At 48.4% G+C, this 15,965-nt stretch overlaps 1 long non-coding RNA gene across 1 annotated transcript in view; it reads right to left on the bottom strand.

Annotated features, from left to right (window-relative positions):
* Positions 1-10,731: 10,731 nt before the first annotated feature.
* Positions 10,732-15,965, bottom strand: part of LOC122230570 — a 46,337-nt gene continuing 41,103 nt past the window's right edge. The window contains exons 2-3 of the long non-coding RNA XR_006207559.1: positions 11,872-12,067; positions 10,732-11,162 (exon numbers count right to left, since the gene is read on the bottom strand). This is a non-coding gene — a long non-coding RNA (uncharacterized LOC122230570). The remainder of the gene's footprint in view (positions 11,163-11,871; positions 12,068-15,965) is intronic.

Genomic DNA, 15,965 nt, shown 5'->3' with positions numbered 1-15,965 from the left:
GACCCAGTCCTGACAGTAAGCATCTCCGTGGGAGGGTCTGGGGTCTGGCCCTGAAAGGCTCCACACCAGTTCCGGCCAAGAAGGCAGTGTAGATTAGAACAGAATAAGTCTGGGGGCGCCTGGGTGGCGCAGTCGGTTAAGCGTCCGACTTCAGCCAGGTCACGATCTCGCGGTCTGTGAGTTCGAGCCCCGCGTCAGGCTCTGGGCTGATGGCTCGGAGCCTGGAGCCTGTTTCCGATTCTGTGTCTCCCTCTCTCTCTGCCCCTCCCCCGTTCATGCTCTGTCTCTCTCTGTCCCAAAAATAAATAAAAAACGTTGAAAAAAAAATTAAAAAAAAAAAAAAAAGAACAGAATAAGTCTGAGTTGCTTTCACAACATAGGCTAGTAATACTCCTCTAATGGCGTTCTTTTATCCAGGCAGCTGACATCTACGGAGCACCTACCGAGAGCTCTGGACCAGTGTAGCCCAGGGGTTAAGGGCAGGGGATTTGGCCCCGAGACCTGAATTCTGGCTCTGCGGGCAGATACCTCTTGGAGCCTCATTACCTTAATACTATACGAAAAATTATCTGGGCGCCTGGGTGTCTCAGTCTGTTAAGCATCCGACTTCGGTTCAGGTCATGAATTCACAGTTCATGAGTTCGAGCCCCGCGTTGGGCTCTGCGCTGACAGCTCGGAGCCCGGAGCCTGTTTCGGATTCTGTGTCTCCCTCTCTCTCTGCCCCTCCCCCACTCGTGCTCTGTCTCTCTTTCTTTCAAAAATAGACATTTGGGGCACCCAGGTGGCTCAGTCAGTTGAGCAGCCAACTCTTGATTTCAGCTCAGGTCACGGTCACGGGGTCGTGGGATCCAGCCCTGCATCAGGCTCTGCGCTGAGCATAGAGTCTGCTTAAGATTGTCTCTCCCTCTGCCCCTCTCCCCTGCTCACTCTCTCTTGCTCTCTCTAAGATAAATAAAATTTAAAAAAAAGAATTCAGTAAATAAGAGTTACTTTGTTTTAGTATTATTGCTTTTCATCAGGTTCTGTGCTAGGCTACGGAGACATAGAGGTGCATAGAGATTGGTCCCCCCATCAAAGACTTCATAACCTAGTGGCCTGCCTCTAGATTCTTCTCTTTCTTCCCGAATATCTTCTGAAATTAAAAAAAAAAAAAAATGCAGAAAGTGCAAATTACCTCCATGGGCCATTTTGGGGAGGTGGGTAGAGTTGGGGCAAGGACTCACATCTAACTGGCTGACTGTCTTCTTGGGAGAAGACAAGGACTAAAAGGGGTGGAGGGAATGAAACCCACAGCCTCTTCCCCAAGGGCCCGGGAATGTCCCTGAGCCTTTGGCTCTGATGAGCTCTGTGCTGAGGGCTCTAAATAGCAATATGCACTCAGGATTAAGACAGCCTTTCACTCACAAATCTGGGAACCTGTGATCTTCCGTAGACAAACCCAATTGCTGTGGTTGTAAAATAAATAAACAAAAAGGGTGCACCTTTCCCGTACATTTGATCAGAACTTTGGCAAAGTTACGAAGAAAACATTTTCCCTGGACTCCTCCTTGCTTCCACCCTGAATTTCTCTCAATACTGTTTACTGCTTTTTTTTTTTTTTAAAGGATGCTTTCAAAGATAGAACGATTGCTAAAGTGACTCTAACACTAAAAAAAAAAATTCATTTTCTCAGTGGTTCGGTCTTCGTGGTGGAGGATGATAATACATACATGTTTAACATGCAGCCCATTTGAACTTGTATCTACACTCCACTTCCAAATCTCCAGCACATGCATTCATCAAGGGAGACAGGAGAGAAACCCCTAACAGTGGGAATGGTGAAGCATCAGTCATAGTTAATAGCTCTGGGAATGAAATGTATAATATCACGTCTTGTTTACAAGCTTTGTATTTAATTTTACCACTTACTGTTGAAAGTAGATCAATGCCAGAAGTTTTAAAAAAATTTTATTTACTTTGAGAGAGAGAGAGAGAGAGAGAGAGAGCGAGGGAGGGGCAGAGAGGAAGAGGGAGAGAGAGGGAGAGAGAGAATCCCAAGCAGGCTCCACACTGTCAGTGCAGAGCCTGACTCGGGGCTCGAACTCATCAACTGTGAGATCATGAGCTGAGCCTAAATCAAGAGTTGAACACTCAACCGACTGAGCCACCCAGGCGCCCCTCTCAACGTCAGAATTGGCCCATGACGAAGTCCGTTTTGTAAATAAAATGGGCTCAGATATTTATGTCAGCGTAGTAAGTATAAAAACCAAATCCCTAAAAGGGTCAGGGGGACAATATCCTCCCCAAACTTCAAATCAAATGCTTGGCCTGAGAACTGGGTTTGGATCTCAACTCCACTCAGTCCGGGCAAGAAGCTGCCACGTGCAAACAGCCTTCTTCCTAGGAAAAAAAAAAAAATGGGAATCTCCAAAGGAAGCACAGGGTCACCTTTAGATGCGGGGGTGGGGTGGGGATGGGGCACAGCAGGCATACGAGGGCAAGAGAGCCATAAGAAGTTAGGATATCTTGATGAAAGCAGCCACTAAATTCTCATTCCCACTGTTATTCTTTATTTAAACATTTTTGCTTAAAAAAAAAAAACCCAAAACCTTAAGGGGCGCCTGGGTGGCTCAGTCAGTTGGGCATCTGACTTCGGCTCAGGTCATGATCTCGCCGTTCGTGAGTTCGAGCCCCGCGTCGGGCTCTGTGCTGATAGCTTGGAGCCTGGAGCCTGCTTCGGATTCTGTGTCTCCCTCTCCCTGTCTGTGTCTGCCCCTCCCCTGCTCACGCTCTGTCTCTCTCTGACTCAAAAATAAATAAAACATTAGAAAAAAAAAACTAAAAAAAAATTATTATTAAAAAGCTGAAAAACCAAGGGGGCAGAAATTGCCCACGACGGCACAACTCAGCTAGAACTGTCTTATCGTCTCTCTCTACTCCCTCTCCGTTGTTTGCCCGGATACACTTGTGTTTTTGCAGCTGTAAGGATCATCCGCACAGCGGTTCGTTCCTTTCCCCCTGCACATCGCCCCGTAGCTTCAGAGACTGAAGAGTAATTATTTCAATGGGTACATAATGTTTCATCAATGAGTGGAGGTTCTCTCGTTTGGCCATTTCCCTATTGACGCGCATTCTAGGGGAGGAAAAATCATCGTTCCTCTACCCTTCTGGGTTCTTAGCGGAGACCCCTGTAATGGAAGATTAACAAGAGAAAAACACATTGTTTGTTTGTTTGTTGCCATGTAATGCGTTTTGCTTTGGTTGACACGCAGCGTTACATTAGTCTCGGGTACAGACAGCACGGTGACTCCACAAGTCTATAGTCGTGCTGTGGTCCCCCCAAGTGTAGCTCCCATCTGTCACCATATGATGCTATCACAAGGCCACGGACTATATTCCCTATGCCGTGCCTTTTATGGCCATGACTTACTCATTCCCAACCTGGGAGGCTGTACCTCCTTCTCCCCTTCACCCATTTTGCCCACCCCCCACCCCGTCCCCTCTGGCAACCACCAATTTGTTCTCTCCTCTGTATTTACGGGTCCTTGTTTGTTTCTTCATTTGTTTTGCTTTTTAGGTTCCACATATAAGTGAAATCATATGGTATGTGTCTTTCTGTGTCTGACTTGTTTCACCCAGCATACTACCCCGTGGGTCCCTCCACGCTGCCCCAAATGGCAGATCTCATCCTTTTTTATCGCTGAGTCAAGCGGAAGTTTATGAACACGTCTACCTCCCGGACATGTGGGAGATATCCAGGGAACTGCGAGTAACTCCCCCAGGTGGCTTAGGTCTCAAGATTAAATGCCCTCTTAAGAGGGGAAGGAGAGGGGAGGTAGGACTCTTGGGGGACAGCAGGTGGTTTTAGGAAAGCAGAAGGGGCCCTCAGAAGGCATGGTGGGGGTCTGACGGTCTGGGACAGAGTGAGTCCGGGTGCCGTGCCGCCTTCTAGTCTCGTCTCCTGTGACGAGAGTCATATGCCCTGCCGAAGACACGCTGGGGAGGGGCTGGATGACGACCGAGTTCCTTCTGGAGGAGATGTGTTCAGGCAGACGAAGGAGATCAGAGAGACTTCCCTGCACCTGTTGTTTTCCAGGGCCTTCAGCTCACAGTAATCAGCGTATCAAAGTGGCATATGTTGGGGTGGCTTGTCCTCAGCTCCAACAGTCATATTTTGGGGTGGCATATTCTGCTTCCCTTCAGCATTGACATTGCTTCTAATTTTTCCTATTACAAATAAGGAGAGATTATATGTATGCGTATATACAGAAGTAGCATATGTGTGTGTATATTTGTACTCTTACTTTCATTTTTTAAAAATGTTTATTTTAAGAAAGAGAGATAGAGAGCAAGCAGGAGAGGGGCAGAGAAAGGGAGAGAGAGAGAGAGCATCCCAAGCAGGCTCCGCACTGTCAGCTCAGAGCCCGATGCGGGACTCGAACCCACGAACTGGGAGATCGTGACCCGAGCCGAAACCGAGAGTCAGATGCTTAACCGACTGAGCCATCCAGGTGCCCCTCTATTTTTACTCTTTAAATCGGATAGGAATATTCTTAGTTTGCAATAGTCGCCCTGTCATGAGTTAAGCCCTTATATGGATTTGCTCGTTACATTTTGACAACAGCCCTGAGAGGTACTTCTAACTAATGTCCTTGTTTCACAGCTGAGATGACCAAGGCTCACAGAGTTCAAGTAACTCATTCCTGGGAAGCCACAGTAGCGTAGACACTGCAAACTGCAGTCTGACCGTGCAGCCCTTTCTCCTCTCCTGCTCTACTGTGCTGCCTCTCCCTCCGTGAGGCGAAATTCTGTACCTAGTGCAGCCAAGTCAAAATGCAACAGAGACTTCACACCTTCCTCCTGTCTTCTCTGCACACACACACACACACACACACACACACTGTCACCCCTGCATTTCCTTCCTCTGACTGAGCTGTGACAGAATTTACAATCAGCAGAACACACGGGGAAGCTGGAGTCTGGATTTTCAGTTTTGCTCAGCTCTAAATGAGGAGTCCTCATTTTCCCATCCTGGTCACGGAGTTGTCCCGAATTGTCCCTCGGTAGAAGAAGGAAGAGATTTATGGACTGAATCCTGGTCCAAATCAGAGAGAAAAGTATTCTTTAGAAAGGGGTCTTCTGATGATTATTTTGAGAGACTTTCTGGTAATCCCCAGCAAATCTGCATGTTAATAGGAATCATTTACTCAAAGCAGGGGTCCAAGAAAATAGCTTTACATAATAACAGTAGCTTGATTTGATTACTTCAATTTGGTTCTTGCTATTGAATTGGAAGTTTTACAGGACGGTAAACAAAACGGGAACAGTGAATTAAAACTGACTGAGTCTCAACCTGCACATCCTCATTACTTCTAATGAGCGGGGAGATGTAAACAGGATCGAGGAGTAAAAACCATTGATAATCTCCTTAGCAGCCTGGATAATTTATTGGTTTCTTTCCCACATCGAGGGCGCTAAGCCTGCCTCATATTCGTTAAGGCTTCTTGGCAGCCCCTTCTGAAAAGAAGCAATTTTCTTTCTTAGAAGCTCAGGGCAGTTTTGTTTACTTGCTCCCCGAAATGCTGATAGACATTTCCAGTGGCCATTTCGAATCACAGCAGTGCTCTTTTTATCTTCAATAATTTTATACTTACGCAAGGGTTGCAAAAATAGCCCAGAGCTCTCCTGTGCACCTTTACTCAGTTTCCCCTTTGGTCACATCTTCCGTGAGCACGGGGCATTTATCAAAATGGAGAAATGGACCGCGGCCGGACACTCTTGGCCAAAGAGCAGAACTGATCCGCACGTCGTCGGTTTTCCACAAATGTCCTTTTTCGGTTCCAGGGTCCAACCCACGATATGACTGATGAGGGAGCGTGGGGCAAGCTGAGGGCAAAGTACAGGCTGACAGCTCCACCGTCCCCCACCAGGAGGGATCTGTGTGAGGGTCCTCGGACACTCCTGGCTCCCCAAGAACAAAGGAAAGGGGTTTGAGTGCTTGCCACGTGATGGGGGGAAACTAAGGCAGAGGAAAAATTAAATTCCCTTACTGCCTATACAGCCCAGTGACAAGTCCTTGAAACAGGCAGAGTGACCTCCCTCTAGGAGCTCAGCTGCCTCGAGGATGACACTTTGCTGGGGGCAAAAGAGAATTTTGGCTTCACATTATCCAGACCCCCCAGGATCCTGTAAGTCTACTTCAACATATAAAACTTCCTTTGGAAACTTCATCTCAACTCCCCCAAGATATATGCTGGCAATCATACTCCAAGCTTATGGCCCCCCTGATATACATCTGAAGGGTCCTATGACTGAGGTTTTTTTACTAAACGGTAATAAATGGCAGTTTCCTAACAACAGCCAGGCCCTCAAGGTCCTGGGAACCTTGCTTCCAAAATTCCTTAGAGACTGACTCTACCCCTGACCCCCTCCCAACCTGAGGGTAGATAATCAGCTACCCGTCACGACCCGAGGGCAGCTCTTTCTGTCCTTGGGTTCTGTCCCCGTGCTTTAATCAAATCACCTCTTTGCACCAAAGGCGTCTTCAAGGATTCTCTCTCGCCCGTCAGCTCTGAACCCCACCATCGCCGCAAAACCCCATCGTGACGACATTGCGTTCAGTCCTCGTGTCTTGTTAGCCTCCTCCAACCCATAACAGTTCCCCATTCTTCCCTTGATTTCATGACCTTGACACTTTTGAAGAAGTCTAGTCAGTTATTTGGTAGAATGCCCCCTTTCTTAGCTTGGGCTGCTGTAACAGAGTCCCATAGACTGAGTGGCTTAAACAACAAACGCTTATTTCTTCTGGTTCTGGAAGCTAGAATTTGTTGGCCAGGGCCCTCTACCTGCTGCTGTCTGTGCTTTCTACAGACACCACCTTGCTGTATTCTTACATGTAGAGAGATCATCTCTCTCCCATGTCTCCTATGAGGGCATTAATCCCATTTCTGAGAGCTCCACCTTCGGGTGGACCAACTTACCTGCCCAAAGTCCCATCTCCTAACACCATCACGTCGGGAATTAGAGCTGCAGCATATGAACCGGGTGGTGGGGAGACACAAACATTCAGTCCGCAGCATGCCTCGGTTTGGGTTTATCTGATGTGTTCTCAGGATTAGATTGGAATCGGGCCTCATAGGGAGGGAAAGCTCGAGTTGATTGACACGTCTTCCTCAGTTCACCTCGTCTATCTACCTTGATCACTATCTTCCCGGCTTTGCAGCGTAGACTTACGATTTTTCCGTTTGTGATTATTAAATCCTTTGAGCCTCGGCAAAGTTCTTACTTCTGCTTGACTATTCACAGCAGTGGTTTTCGTCCTCCAAAGCAATAGTTTATCCTCAGCGAAATGCCAAGAAGACGTCCATAGAGGACCTTGGAGTTTGTGGAGGGCTCTGGAGCGTCACAGCCACTCACCTCCCCACCCCCGGAAACCCAGCATCCCAGGACAAGGCCGGCAGACCTCCCGCTTTGCTCCACCAGCTGTCTGACAACTGGACACCAAGCCCTGGCCAGAAGTGGGACCCTGTTTCCTATCATAGCCTGACAGCGCTCTCCCCGGACCCATAGCCATGTTTCACGTGATTTAGGAACAGCATATAACTGCAGGAGAGAAAGAGGTGGGTCTAAGTAACGAAGTGAACAGTGTTCAAAAATCTGAGATCGCTGCCTCTCTTCGACAGTCACAGACACTGATGTCCCCAGATGTGCCCTGAAGATTTAATGGTAAAGCAGGTAAATCTGCTGCTCAAAAAACATGGAGGTTGGGGATTTCCACTCCCTAAATATATTTTCCCCTTTGGTGGTTTCCTTTTAAAAATAAGCGTATGTTCAATGGATTAGAATTAGAAATCAAGGACGAGGGAAATTAAGCCAAACTGGGAAAGCCAGGACCCAATTTTGCCAGTGAATATTCAACTGGTGGCCGCTGGTGCCAGGCCCGGGAATCTCCTCGTCTGAGATCCACATAGAAGGAAAATGGGAAAGATGCTTTTCCCTCTCTCTCCCTCGTTCTTGTTTCTCTTTGGTGACTACATAATTCTCTTTCTCAAGGTCTTTCAGAGTTATCCTTCTCTCCTGCCTGTAAAAGGAGGACATTAGCATCTTCTGTTTAGCCTCAGAATTGATTCCTGCGGGTCTGTTTATATGATCATATCTTTATTCACAAGGGGTACCCAGGTAGGATCTGATGACAAGGGGGAGAAGGAAGTAGAGGAAGAGGAGAGGACGGACCCAAACCCAGAAAAAATTACTGGATATTTGCACACAAGGTGGCACTACATAAATCCTATATACGTCATCATCTTGCTAAAACCTCTTCATGGTCTCACTCTCTGATATCTGCCTTTTCCTTGTGCCCAGACCAGCTTTACCACATATCAGGTAGACAGGTCTCTGCTCAGTAAGAAAACATGCATTCCAGAAGGTGGGCCAGGCGGTAGCATTGAACAAGTGTTGTCGGCTGGCTGAGCTAACCTGTAACGGGTCCTCATGGCCTTCAAGCAGGGGGTCCCGCTATGACCTCCCAGCCAATCCATCCCGGGGAGTTCAAGGTCATATTCGACTTCTGCATGTTCTATCTGTGGTTAAGAGCTTACATTATATCCGAGTCTTTGACTTATGGACTCAATAAACTTTGCTGCTTTTGAGTGAATAAAAGGCATAGCTTTTCTTCTGAAAATATAAAGGGGACAGCCCAGAAGAGACAGTTGATAATGAGAGAGGGCAGCATTAAATAGAAAAAAAAAAAAAAAAGAATGCTTTCATAAAACAAAAATTCGGCTATTCACACATGAACAAGTAAGTTTAGAATTCTAGTGAAAAACATCAAGAAAAGTTCAATCTGTGTTTATAAAACTCTGTTTAGGAGGCAGAGACATGTGCAAACTTTGAAAAGTAGTTTTTGCTTACAACTGTTCGCTTCAAAGCGAATTTTGGCCCCATAGGAAAGAAGTGAATTAGTCATTTAGAAATGTCATTAACACGAAACTTCTTTTGCTTTATTATGCCAGTTCATCAGGCATTATTCCGGGTTCCCCGCAAAGTCTGTGTAAACAGCCCCGCTTCGCTACTTATCGGAGCAAATTTGGGGAAGTTCTTTTTCTGCGGTCGGGCGAGTCGGAAAGCACACTGTCGGCAGAGGCTCCCAGGAGCATCTTGCCCCGCCCCCACCACGAGCACATCTGTGCCCCCCACTTTGCGGGCACGCACACAGCCATCTCCACAGCAGCTGGTGGGCTGGATCCAATCGGCCAGTGTGGGCCAAACAGAATGCGTGATTGATGAAGAACCCTCGAGAACAGACCTCGAGTCTGGGAGCCAAACGGTTCCTTGCACCGACCCAAAGGATAAAGGTGGCCAATCAGTTTTGGGGGCAGAGGCAGCATCCCACCAACATGCAACGCCTTTTCTTTCTCGACACAGCCCCGGTATTGTCTGTGATATAAAGCTGTTCAGTGTCCCGCCCTGCCACATACAAGGCCCGGCCCTGCGATGGTTTGTGCTTGTTTTAAATTTGACGGCTGGCTCTTCTTGCTCTCCGAGAAAGCTTATTCGGGAATAACAGCCCCTCTCCTGGGTCACGTGAGCCAGTCTGAGAAGTCATACGTGTCAGGATCGTCACTGTCTGGGTTTAGAAGCGGGACTGGCGGCGGGTGGTTTTTCACTCACTTGACCTGAGTTTATGGCCCTTCCATATCAAGAGGAGCTATTTTTGTACGTGCTTTCACCCCTACTTTGTTCTGATTGGAGTCTCTCTACTTCACTTCAATGAGTGAATTAGAATTATTTCACTTAAAGTTAGTAACCCAAGTTATGCAACAAAGTATAAAGATTACGTTCAACAGATAGATGAGTGAACAAGGTAATAGAAAAATCTTAATACCGGCATAGAGCCATAGTAGCTGCCTTCCAAATTAAAGCCATCACTTGTTGGGGCGCCTCGGTGGCTCGGTTGGTTAAACATCTGGCTTAGCTCTGGTCCCGATCTCGCAGTTTGTGGGTTCGAGCCCCGCGTCGGGCTCTGTGCTGCTAGCTCGGAGCGTGAAGCCTGCTTTGGATTCTGTGTCCCTCTCTCTCTGCCCCTCACACATTCTCTCGAAAATAAATAAACATTAAAAAAATTTTTTAAAGCTATCACTTGTCAGTAAAAGTTAAAACATAAAAAATGGCCATTCTCAATGTAAACAAATTTTGCCCCCATTTCTGCTCTCCTGATTTCACCACGTTCCCACTAGATTTCTATGTACATTTGCAACGTCCTAACATCATGTTGACAATTCCGTGGAGATGACATTGCATTCTTTTCCATGTTCCTAATGACTCGTCCCCTTTAGGAAATAGGTAATGTCCCGTTATACCGACATTTCATTAGTTCATCCGCTGCGGTCGCTAAACCTTCAGGTTATTTGCAGCTTTTCACCACCATAAATGACACTGCTCTAAATATATCAATACATACACCATTTCTTTCTTTTTTTTTTTTTTTTTTAATTACTTCCTTGAAATAAATTCCAAAGAATGAGATTACGGGGTCAAAGAGTACAAGCATTTTTATGACCTTTGACCTGCATTGATTGTCAAATGCCCTCAAAAGGCATTGTACCAGTTTTCAAAGAATGAAATATCTCCTCCCCACCTCCCCCCCCCCCCCCGGGGTCTCATCAGCATTGAGTTATAGGATTTCCCTGTATTTTTTTTTTTTTATTTCTTCCATCTCAATTGACTGAGATTAAATAACATACCCAGGGGAGTACTGTCATAAGCAGCCATGTAAGTCGCTGATTGCTTAATAATGCTTAGGACACGACAGAAAGGAAAAGAACACAGAAAACACAGGCTGAATCAAATGCTTAGTTGTGCCGAATGCCTTTGTATATTGAATATCTGTGGGCCCGGCTAAGCTTCAATACTGACAACAACAAAGAAATCGGTCCTGAGATAGTCAGAGTCCCATCAGCACACCGGAGGCGGATAACTCAGTTTTCGTTTTATAAACACGTTCACCCACTCACGAAGCTCGAAACTTTGCTTCCGAGTAAGACTGAGGGCAACGAACACTCACTTAGTTTATCGATGCCTAAAGCCCTGATGTCGAGCAGCCGAGATGTGACTCTGTGTGACCTCTTGTGAAGACTTCCAATTATTTCACCGTGGTTTTCTGCTTTTCCTGTGTCTTAAGCTGTCTTGAATAGGGAGAGAAAAGAGAGATGAGGAGTGAAAACAGAATAACAGGGGCAAGAGTCTCTCCTCCTTTCTAAATTCTGCGTGAGGCCTGGCTCCGTTTTATGGAAATACTGTGCAAACAGAGAAATGAGCGGCTTGTCCGTGTCAGGGCACTTTCGCATGGTTAAAAGAAAACTGCCCGACTAGCCCGGAATTCTTGGTGACCAACCCAACTGAATCTCGTTCCTGCTTAAAAATATGCCTTAGGATTTCTGTGACACGGTGGCTCTTACAGAGTAAGCGTACTATTAAAAACCACGACTGAAGGGTGCCTGGGTGGCTCAGTCTGTTAAGCGTCCGACTTCTGCTCAGGTCATGATCTCACAGTTTGTGAGTTTGAGCCCCAGGTCGGGCTCTCTGCTGTCAGTATGGAGCCCACTTTTTTTTTTTTAATGTTTATTTATTCTTGAGTGAGAGAGAGAGAGAGAGAGCATGAGTGGGAGAGGGGCAGAGCGAGAGAGGGACACAGAATCTGAAGCAGGCTCCAGGCTCTGAGCTGTCAGCACAGAGCCCGATGTGGGGCTTGAACTCACAGACCACGAGATCATGACCCAAGCTGGGATTAAATGCTGAGTCGGACACTCAACCGACTGAGGCACCCAGGCGCCCCGATAAATAAAAACATTTTCCAAAAGTCCTTGATTGACTCGAATGTGACCATGTACTTACTGCCTGCGTTGGAGGGTCTAAATGCACCAGCCTCGTGGGAAGCATACGCCTTGTTATCTGGGGAATAAGTCTGCTTCAGCTGGGCGGGCATCCCTTCTCTCCTCAGCTCCACCACGTGAGAGAAGCGTGGCATTTGTAGCTGGGAGGGCACGAGAGGCAAGAACGTGCCGATTCAACATTTTAAGGCTCCACTCACCTGGATCGTGGAAAAGTAGAAACCAGGAGGCGGAAGTGTGAGCGCATCTAACATTAGTCAGTTACATCCAGTCCCACCTCCCACCTCCCATCACTGCCACTCCGGAGGAAGAGAAGAGCCAGAATGGAGACTGGAGTGGTCAGAAGGGCAGAGGGCGGAGGGCGGGGGGGAGAAGAGTATTTGGACTCCCCAGCAGACGTGAGGGCAAATGGATCAGCATGAACTCTCGTGACTGGACCAGCACACTGCCGACTGCCACACGGCTCTGGATTGCCACGGTCTTGCATGCTGCTGGGTGATGCCATTGATGGCGACACCCGGGTGGGGACACGTTGGGATCCAGCTGGTGTCCTCTAGCTCTCTGCTTGGGAGTTGTGTCTTTCCAGGCACACCAGGGCTGAGTTAGTGGAAGAGTGGGAAGGTCAAGTACCGAGAAGGATGAACTAGAGAAAGGCATAGTAATTTGCTAGAGTGGACCCTTCATTTAGAGTGAGGAATTGTGTGAGCGAGGGCCTGCGGGCTGGTAAATAGCTTGTTCAACTCCAAGGAGAAGATCCATCAGTGTCAGTGGCCAATTCAGAACATGGCAGCCAGATGATTTCCATTTCCCCCCTCCCCAGCCCTCCCCATCTCTCTCTCTCTCTCTCTCTCTCTCTCTCTCTCCCCACAAAACTTTTTCATTCCCAGCCCTCTCCCATCTCCTGTTACCTTGAATAATAAAATCCAGGAAAAATGAATGCCAAAGCAGCCTGGCCTATAGAGAGATCACCATGTTGGCAAGCAAGGCTAAGTTTCCAAGTGCTTCTTTTCCAAACTGTGTTGGAATACGTGTGAATCTGACACGTACAATTGGCTGGAAAGTCATCCAGCCCTGAAGCTATGGCCCTGGGTAAGGAGGAGGCTGAAGGAGAGGAGAAGTGCCCACCCCACGCCCCCAAATCCACTCTTCCCACCCTCCCTAGTAGACACAGATATGCCTTCCTCTATCCCCAGACAGCACATGCACACATCTGCTGAGGGCTCACCCCCACCGTATGCTAATTCGTTTCTGTGCCGTCTTCCCAGCTGGGCAGTGAGTTTATTAGTGTATTCAGGCAAATCTGGGTTCGCACACCAAGTCCGGTCTCCTCAAAGCTATGGGACATTGGGCCAGCCACCTCGCTTTTCCGAGACCTTTGTTTCCTCATCCGTAATGAGCCTGCCTCAATCGGGTTGTTGTGTGGACCGTATGAGCTTCTACAAAATGCTTGGCCCAAACGTCTTCCTTCATTCACCGTGTAATTCCCAGCCCTTTGCACAGGAACGAACAGATAACACGCTCGTCAAAATACATCTCTGTCTACCCAGTGCTTCTCAGGCACCGTGTGGACGGACAGGGGAATTTTTTTTCTTGACCTTGAGAAGTGCCATGGTTCTCTGGCCACAGCAGTTTGTCCGTGTCTGGTAGTGACTCCTTATTCCAAGTCCCTTTCACGCGGCACCCCGAAGCAGGGTGGGGACGTGCCAACCCTCTCCAGGTAAGCCAGCTAACCTTGGGGTTTCCCCTGGTGTCATTCATTTGTTCTCTTATTGTCTCGGCACGCATCTATTGAGACCCACATGCTGTGGTTGCTGCCTCGGATGCTCGTGTGGGCACAAGACACAGTCTGTGTCCTGTAGCAAGTTACGGTCCCTGGGATCCCAGTAAGGATGAGTGGTGTCGAACGTTAAAGTATCCTAGTGTGATTCAGGGGTTTCCCTCTGTGCCTATCAGGGAAGGCTTCACGGAGGAGGTGTACCGTGCGCACAAACCCAGTTCCGTAGGTACCGTCATTGACCGAGTAACCCATGCGGGCAGAGGCCGCTCTAGGCGGAAGCTAATCAAACTTGAGCGTACGGGACCTTCACTGGCACGGTCCTTTCCAAGGCTTGGGAAGGGTCCTACCAGCTCGTTCACGTGGTCATGCGTTTGCACGTGCACGTTAGATGTTTCAACCACAGTCGATCGAGAACACCGTCTCTGTCCACGCCGACTGCTCCCCGTGTCTGTGGGTGCTGGAGTGGCCGTGAGGGTTTTGGGGATGCAGCTCAGGGGCGGTTTCATGGGGGTGGGAGTTAGGTTGAGTCTAGTGGGATTTACCCGTGTGCTTGGCAGTCACTTCCCTGTCGTGATGGTACAGCAAAGACTCGGCGCCCCGGAAGAGACAAGCCCCACGCGCTCGGGGAATCCGAAAAGGCTGTTTATTACGCACCGGTGCCGGCCCAGCGGAGTCACCTCCAAAGGCTGAGGCCCGAACCTTGGCATCAGCCTCCTTTTATGGCTGGGAGGGTAGGGGGCTGAGAGGCAAAAGGAAAAGGTGGAGGGGGGCCCTTATCAGCGGTGCTCTCCGGGCGTTTTGTGGACACAGAAGGCAAGATTACAGAAGCCAAAAGGCTGGAGTCTCCAGCCTCGGACATCTGGCCGGCCCTTTTATCTTGTTTCTACCAGCTTTTCTTCTCAGTGATGCTGCTGCTAGTCGCCTGGGTGAAAAAATGGAGTCCAGGAATACCCTTGCTGCACACCACGTGGGGCTTCCGGCAGGGTGACAAGAGGTCACAAGACTTGCAGGTCAGAAATCAGAAGGCCAGGGGCGCGTGGGTGGCTCAGTCGGGGAAGCATCCGACTCTTGGTTTCAGCTCAGGTCACGATCTCACGGTTTGTGAGATTGAGCCCCACGGAGCCTGCTTGGGATTCTCTCTCTCTCTCTGTCTCTCTCTGTCTCTCTCCAAATAAATAAATAAACTTTAAAAAAAAAAGACAAGAAATCATAAGACGATACAGACACATGTGTTGGTGCCCGGCCCCAGCACCACTGGGTGGTTGGTGGAGGAAAGACAAGGGTTGAAATGGGTAAGGTGAGAAGCAGTCTGTGCAGAAGTATCACAGAGTTGTGTCCAGCAGTTAATTTTTTTTTTAAATAAATATATACGTATCTATACAGACAGAGAGATCATATTCTGTTTCTGGATCGTGTGATGTTTATGGTATTTATCAGCCTTTAACTTTTGTAGTTTGCTGTGATTTCCCAGGCGACGCAAATAATCTTAGTCACGTCTGATTTCGTATTCCTATGTTTACGGTCCTTTTCTGATCTCTGGAAGCTGGATTAGCCAAGCCTGCAGTCATGGCTCATCCTGGGGGGAGTTGGGGGGGGTGGGGGGGGTAGGGTGCACAGCAGAATTCCATCTTTGTACTTCATCCCAAAATGCTCTCATACAGACTCACCCCCGGGGCCGCCAGGGTCCTGGCTCAGGCCCCAGGCCTCCTGGCGGGAGCCGGTCCCAGAACCCCTGTTCCCAGGGGGCAGCAGCTGCTGGGTCCTTGGAGGCGCTGGGATCCGACAGCCCGGTACCTGGGAACCGGGGCCTGCCCAGCGGCCTTCCTTCCTGGCCGCATGGCTGCCTTTGGCCAACAGCTGCCTGTGTGCGGCCCCTCTCCGGAGGATCTGTGCGCCCATTCATCACAGGCCTCCTCTTGGAAAGGCAAAGAAGGTTGCATTATACGAGGTAAAGCTTATCGTTTGTATCTGCCAAGACTCCCGCATTTCCCCTGCCTCCCGCCTCCAGCGCCTCCCCTCCCCTCTTCCTTCACCCTCTCTGGTGGGTTTTCAATAGCGTGTGCTTCTTTTTTTTTTTTCTTTCCCCTTTCTTTCTGGGCAAGACAGGGTTGTCTCTCTGGGTGGAAAAAGGCAGTGTGTTCGTGGAGTGCAGCTGCATTTCAAAGGTACTTTGTTGGCCAGTTATGAATTTGCCTTTGCTAATGTGGGGAAACAGGGAGATTCTTTGGCCTTTTTTTTCCCCCCAAACTGAAATTGATGTTATTTCTTTGCCAGTGGTACCCAAGGATATGTTTTGTTTCATTTCCTCCCCTTTCAGACTG

This window comes from Panthera tigris, chromosome C2, assembly GCF_018350195.1.
Source record: "Panthera tigris isolate Pti1 chromosome C2, P.tigris_Pti1_mat1.1, whole genome shotgun sequence".
NCBI classification, from domain to species: domain Eukaryota; kingdom Metazoa; phylum Chordata; class Mammalia; order Carnivora; family Felidae; genus Panthera; species Panthera tigris.
The sequence above is the reverse complement of the archived record's forward strand: the minus strand, read 5'-3'. Positions and strand labels throughout refer to the sequence as shown.